This window comes from Alosa pseudoharengus, unplaced genomic scaffold, assembly GCF_046254945.1.
Source record: "Alosa pseudoharengus isolate Yale_2024_CS ecotype anadromous, Long Island Sound unplaced genomic scaffold, YU_APseudo_1.1 YU_APseudo_1.1_scf_3, whole genome shotgun sequence".
Classification (NCBI taxonomy): domain Eukaryota; kingdom Metazoa; phylum Chordata; class Actinopteri; order Clupeiformes; family Clupeidae; genus Alosa; species Alosa pseudoharengus.
In genome coordinates, this window is record NW_027468718.1 from 32,481,683 (window position 1) to 32,489,096 (window position 7,414).

Consider the following 7,414-nt stretch of genomic DNA (forward strand, 5'->3'; position numbering starts at 1 on the left):
GTCTGTGTGTGTGTCTGAGTGTGTATATCAGTGTGTGTGTGTGTATATGTCTGTGTGTGTGTTTGTGTCTGTGTGTTGTTTATTTACCAGGAGCTTCGGCTCGTTAAAATAGAGCCCTGAATGTGTATGTCTGTGCGTGCGTGTGTGTCTGCATGTAGTTGTGAGAGTTAGTGTATATGGTCTGTGTGTATCTGCATGGGGTGTGAGAGTTAGTGTGCATATTGTGTGTGTGTGTGTGTGTGCGTATATATAAATATATATATATATACACACACACACACACACACACATATATATATATATATATATATATATATATATATATATATATATGTGTGTGTGTGTGTATATATATATATTTTTTCATTGTGTGTGTGTGTGTGTGTGTGCGCGTATAATATATATATACACACATATACATACATATATGGACAGGCAAAAGAAATCATGGCATCCTGACAAGCTTTTAGTTAATGAGCAGCTTTATTGATTACAGTGCATGCAAATGCACTGTATTGTTATTCCACGGGCTTCTTCCGACTTATTATTATTCTTCCAGGCCCTAATTTGGCTTGAACCGCTTATCGTAGAAACTTGGTTCAAACTTCGACACGTAGCTCTTGCTGCAAATTTTCGTTCTATGACTTTTCATATTTCTACAACTTTTACTTTTTGAGATATTAAATACAGTTTTTTACAATTGTTTACACACGTTTTCAAAACTCTGTGTCTATTTTTCAAAACTCCACACACAAAACCCACAACTGCTCACACAAAATGCAAAATGCCCCAAATCTCCAGCAAAATGACACACAACATTCAAAATGTCAAAAACACACGTTTAAAGCAAACATTTGCCTCACATTACAAACACTTTTGTCATAATATGACATTTTGCATACATCATGTACACACTGTTGCTCAAAACCTAAAGCTCTTCTGTCTTAGGCTTTCTATATGTATTTCCATACAAGAGTGAAAGTTACGGTATCAACAAAGAGAAGTTGAAATACACAGTAAAAATGCAAGCAATATTGAAACCAAAAATAGAGATTTTTCCCAAATAATTAGCTGTTGTGAATACAGTATTTTACAGCAAACAAGAAAAAAAGCAAAGAGTGACCACCAAATGTACATGGAGTTTTGAAAACACTGATTTAGTTTTTTCCTATTTTCTAAAGACAAGTGTGTGTGTGTGGGGGAAGGCGGGGGGGGTTGTGTACAGTATGTATTCATAGGCCTATAGACCCTTTCAACTGCAGAAACAAACAATTCTACAGTAAGCGTTCCTAAGGCATTTCTGGAGGCACAGAAAAATGTATTGAGCTAATGGTACTGTAACATGGGAACAAACAAAAATAGAGTAAAAAGACAAATTTTACATAAAGTCAACTTTTTGTAGAACATTACTGTAAGCTAAAGTCCGATTACTGTATTTTCTCTATTTTCAAAGTATCTGCATTGGTTCTGAATATTTCAACCGGAAATCCTCTAGGAGCAGAAAGGGTCTATATCTATAGAGAGTATATCTATTCATAGACCTATACTAAGGCAATGATTGGATGGTGTTCAGTAAAGTAAAGAGTGTTTGCACATGTAAAGAGAAAGAGTGAAGCACTGGTGATTTAGTGTGGCATTTTGATGGGTTGTGTTTGAAGAACGAAATCAAGTTACTTCCTGTTAGATTTTTGTGTGTTAGGTAGAAAATTGTGTGTGGTGTTTTGCAAAATGTGTTTTAGTCAATTGAAAACTGAGTCAAACACTGAAAATTAGTGTATGGTTTTGCGGATTTGGTGTCGGGTTATGATGTTTGGAGGACATGTTTAGAAAATTGTGTGACAAGCAAAGATTTAGTGTGTAAGCAGTTGAAAAAAACTGTAATATAAAAAATAAAACTAAACTTTAAAATTCTCCATAGACTTAACATGGCTTTATGACATCATAATAGGCTATTAAGGAAATAGAATGCAATCAACTGCACCTGTGCTCTCTCACTGACCTCCTGCAGCAACTTGAATGGAACCTCTTCTCTGTGTCCCTCTCCATTCAACTGAATAGCTCACTTCTCATCCCAACTTTCTTTCACTTCTTTTTCTTCACTTTCTCTCACTTTCTCTATCTATCTCTCTATTTCTCCCAATTTCAATAACTTTTAACTATTCTTACTTTTTTTACTATTTACACATTTTATTAGCCTGGCGGGCCATCCTATATCATTGACATGTATAGTCTGGCATCGAATCATTCACCTCGCTTAATCCAAGGGGCGGGCAGAGAATTGTCTTTCAAACTGCCTAGGCATGCAATAGGCCAGCGCTACGACCATATCCGTATCCGGTCGGCAAAACGGCAAATACATCCTTCTTTGAAAGGAATGACTTAAGTGCATTGTGTTGATCTACTTTCAAAGAAAAGCACAAGTCCAACTCCTCCAAAGTTGACGCCAACGCCGATTCAAACAACCGCTCTTCGTTTGCCATAGCCACCTTCCTTGTTGTTCACCGTCGCAGGATGTCGTTATCCTGCTAAGCCCGCCTTAAGACTCTCTAACGAAACAGAGCGCTGTGATTGGCCGTCATCCACGGTGTTAAGCCAATAGAAATTCCTATGGTTCGATACTAGACGTACAAGCTGAGCAAATTAATTTGCCGCCGCTAGGGTGCGTCTAGATTTCTAGGCTAACATTTTATAGCATGGTAACCACTATAATGACCCTAGCAACAACCTAGCAACCACTTTTATAGCATAGCAACCACTATCATTATCCTAGCAACAGCCTAGCAACCACCTTAAATACCCTATCAACAACCTAGCAACCACTATTATAGCATAGCAACCACTATCATTATCCTAGCAACAGCCTAGCAACCACCTTAAATACCCTAGCAACAACCTAGCAACCACTTTTATAGCATAGCAACCACTATAATTACCCTAGCAACAGCATAGCAACCACTTAAATACCCTAGTAACAACCTAGCAACCGCCTTAAGTACCCTAGCAACAACCTAGCAACCACCTAGCAACCACTTTTATAGCATAGCAACCACTATAATTACCCTAGCAACAGCCTAGCAACCACTTTCTAGCATAGCAACCACTATAATTACCCTAGCAACCAACCCAGCAACAACTTTGCATGCACTGTATTTCCTTTTCTGCTATTTTGTAATCAACTATCAAGTCCAAATATTTGACCATGAACACAGGGGCAAGACGTCTCCATCAATAACACATTGGCAGATTCAGTTGTGTATTATTCTTGTCACGGACCATATTCCCTGATCCTCTGTTGGTAGCTTCTTCTACAGAAAGACAACAGATCAAAGAGGACATGTATGTTTACATTGTTTCATATCTGTTGAAATGAAAGGCAGTATTGAGCTATTCATCAGTGCTGTCGGAAAATCAGTACAATGATGGATGACACTCTGTTCAGAAACCCTGCGCAGGATGTGATTCACATGCCAACATGTTTTTTTCTTTACTTTACAAAAAAGATGTGCTTGACATGCCAAGATGTTTTTTTGCACACAGCTATTTCCATCAAAAATATTCCATCAACACTTCAAACATTCTTCTTATTAACTTCTTACACAGTAATCATGAAATAACTTGTTTTAATTTAGAGTACACTAAAACACAACCACTCCCACCTTCATCACTTCAGTCAAAACAAAGGGATTTCAGTATGCAACTGTCTAAAATCCAGCTATATGGGAATTATATTAACAATTGTATTTTAAGATGTAACGTACATCAAAACATTCAATAGCTAAAAAAGGCACTGTTAACATCGCTCCGCTGATCCTCTGCTTTTACCGCAAGACAGATTGTTATCTGAAGCACAGTGGAATTGGACTAGTATTGTGTTTTTGTATGTATTATTCAGTGTTGGGCAAGTTACTTCAAAATCGTAATGTACTATGCAGTACTTATTACTGTCATTTCAAAGTAATTTGTTACATTATAATATTACTGTCTCTGAATTGTCAGGCATTACACTACTATTGCATTACTTTTAAGTTACTTTCACCAAAATATCTAGAAATATGGATTTGCCATTCTAAATGCAGTTTATTATGCTCAATGCAGCTTGCTCTTCCAATGGAGGGAGATGTGGTATAGCATAATGACTGAGCTAGGCTTAAGGCAACAGTAGAATGCAATAGGCGCAGTGCTCATAATGCAATACAAGGAACAATCATAGTCAGAATTTTGTTGAAAACCAACAAAAGGTCAAAGTCTGGTAAATTGTGATAGAAATACTGTAACTTTAAGGCCTAGGCCTACTCATTAAAATCAATAGAGAGCCTACTATATTGTAAATCAAAGCTTAAAGGAACCGTATGTAAGATTGTGGCCAAAACGGGTACTACAATCACTTTCAAATTACTGTAGAGCGGTGTATCCCCTTCCCCTCCCCTCTGACTGGCAGATTTGGCAACCGGATGACGAAACACTACTGACTTTGTGATTAGTAGATAGGTGGAGGGTGGCGCATTAGGCCAAAACACAACATGACAACATCAACATCAGTTGAGGGCTGCAACTTCACTTTTTAAATGACAATATCCTGGCCAGACTACTGTTGTCAGTGATATAAGTATTTGAAATGAACATGATTTCTTAATGTCTAGTGATATATCAGGGCAATTTTATGATTAATTGAAATACATTTTTTACATACGGTTCCTTTAATAAAGAAATGTCAAGATGGTGGCCTGCTGGCCATTTCGGTGCCCTAAGTGAGTGGCTTTGACTTTAAATGATAACTCAAACACCTAAAGTAAAATAAAAGGCCTATTATTTACAGACCATTACTGTGTATTTTTAAACATTCATTTCTGAAGAAATGCTGTTTTACTTATAAATGGTGCACTGTCACTTTAAGAGCATTGATCTTTACGTTGTCATAATGGCCTTTTGCCAGCTTGTTTACAAGCCTTATTTGTTTGAGTTACATTGATAGCACAATATTAACAATAATATGCACAATGTTAAGTTGTTTTAAGCAACCTTCATTGCTTTGGAAATGGAAGTATGCATGGATTCCAGTTTCTTCCAGTAGCAGCAACTGGAATCCATGCATTTCCACGGAATTATTTTTGGAATCTGATCCCTTATCATACCTGTTCATTCTTACTCGTCGCTCGACTTATCGTGACTAAATTCAAGATGGCTGCAAACGCTAAACTTCGTGAAGGACCTGTCTGTATAAATCGTCTTGTAAGTAAACTACCAGTGCTTTTTCAAAGTTCTCAATGTCTCGTTTTAAATGTCAGGGCCCTCGGAAGTCTACCAATGAAGTGTGGAGATACATTGAGCCTCGTAAATGGTGTAAAACAGTGATTTATTTGCATGGCTAGGCCGATGCCGGAGCACCACCATTGTTAGCATCGGCTAACTAGTGCCAGATTTTGGAGTGCAGGGGACAAGCCGAGATGGGCTATGAGACATACGTTCACACTCGGTATCATGTTTCAACACACTTTAGGTCAATATCACACCGGAATTCTCCTTTAAACTGCATTGTAACGCGCGTTACTGAAGTTTGTACCGACTAAATATTATCCAACTTTTTTTTTTGTAATGCCTTACATTACCGCGTTACTGCAAACAGCAATATATTACAGTAATTACATTACTTTTGTAACGCATTACTCCCAACACTGGTATTATTGTAGGTTTTTCTCACCTATATTATTCAAAGGGGCTCATGACAGTGAGAGTTTAAGACTGCACAAACAGCTGAAATCCTCCTCCAATTATACCCATTTCTCTGTGGTTCTCTCCGGATGAAACATATGTTGATTCACTCGGGAGCCAGCGGCAGGGAGTGGGTTGTGATTGATTGTGCTTTCAGGCAGAGGGAGTTGAATGCTGAAGATGTCTTGGCTGAGCTATGTTATGCTGTTACCTGTCCTTGATCATGTATAGAGAGTAGGCCTATTGTAACAGAGTTAACCGATTCTGCTCCAGCTCAAGACAGTTCACACAATGCAGAAAAACTGAATTAATAGCGTAGAAGTGAGAGTGGGGAAAGGATAAAGGCATCTGGGCACAATCTGAAAAGCAGCAGATGTGTACAGCAGTCACTGAAAAGACGTTACACTTTATACTTTGGAAACTCAGTCAGGATGTTGTTTAATCAGGATACAGGCTTTATTCTTTCAGTGATGCGCATCAAGGGAGAGAGACAAGCTTCACCGAAAATATTCACCTGTACTGTATCTCTAACTAGACAAGGAATATTCTAAACTTAAGTGACTTCTTGCTCAAACTCAGAGGGCTGATCCTCCTAGACAGTCGTTAATCAGGAGGACCCCCACTTGCACTTGGCCAAATGTTAGCAGCCATACGCAGCAATGGAAAGTGTGAAAGCCCCCCATTCCTGCTCACCTAGTATCTACAGACAAAGAATCACACCTGGGAGGTCTAGAAAGTCTCCCATTGAATTCTAACCATTCAATTATAAACCAAAGGAAATCAAATCCGGGACCCCTCCCCAAAAAAATAAATAAATAAATAAATTAATAATAATAATAATAATAATAAAAAATAAAAATAAAAAAAAATATATATATATATATATATATAACAAATATATATATATATACATTATACATTATACATTATAAATTATTATTTATTTTTTATATATTATAAGTTAGAAATATTAAGAAATGCTGCTAATTGTATGCCTGTGTGTGTATGCTTGTGTGTGCGTGCCTGTGTGTGTATGCTTGTGTGTGCGTGCCTGTGTGTGTATGTGTGGGTGCGTGCCTGTGTGTGTGCTTGTGTGTGTGCGTGCCTGTGTGTGTATGCTTGTGTGTGTGTGCCTGTGTGTGTATGCTTGTGTGTGCGTGCCTGTGTGTGTATGTGTGGGTGCATGCGTGTGTGTGTATGCTTATATGTGCATGCTTGTGTGTGTGCCTGTGTGTGTATGCTTGTGTGTGCGTGCCTGTGTGTGTATGCTGTGTGCGTGCCTGTGTGTGTATGTGTGGGTGCGTGCGTGTGTGCCTGTGTGTGTGTGTGCTGACCTGTGTGTGTGTGTGTGCATGCGTGTGTGTCTGTGCATGTGTGATTATGTCAATTTGTGTCCATCTCCTATAGAGCCTGACGAATACGAGATTTTGAAGGCCAACACCGATGTCAATATTTGAGTTTTTCAAAAACTGATAACCGATCTATCGGCCGATAGTCATTTTTAACACAATATAAAAATGTTCTCCCATAAGAATAAGCCTAACTACTGAGTTTACTAATGAAAGGCTTTTCATATAGAGTATTTTTTTTATTTACATAATGTTTGAATGAAGAGGTAAAGCAGCACAGTGGTAAACATGCCCCCATCCCAAATTTATTTTAAACAAGTTGCTGGCATCAAATTTAAAATTAACATATATTTTCC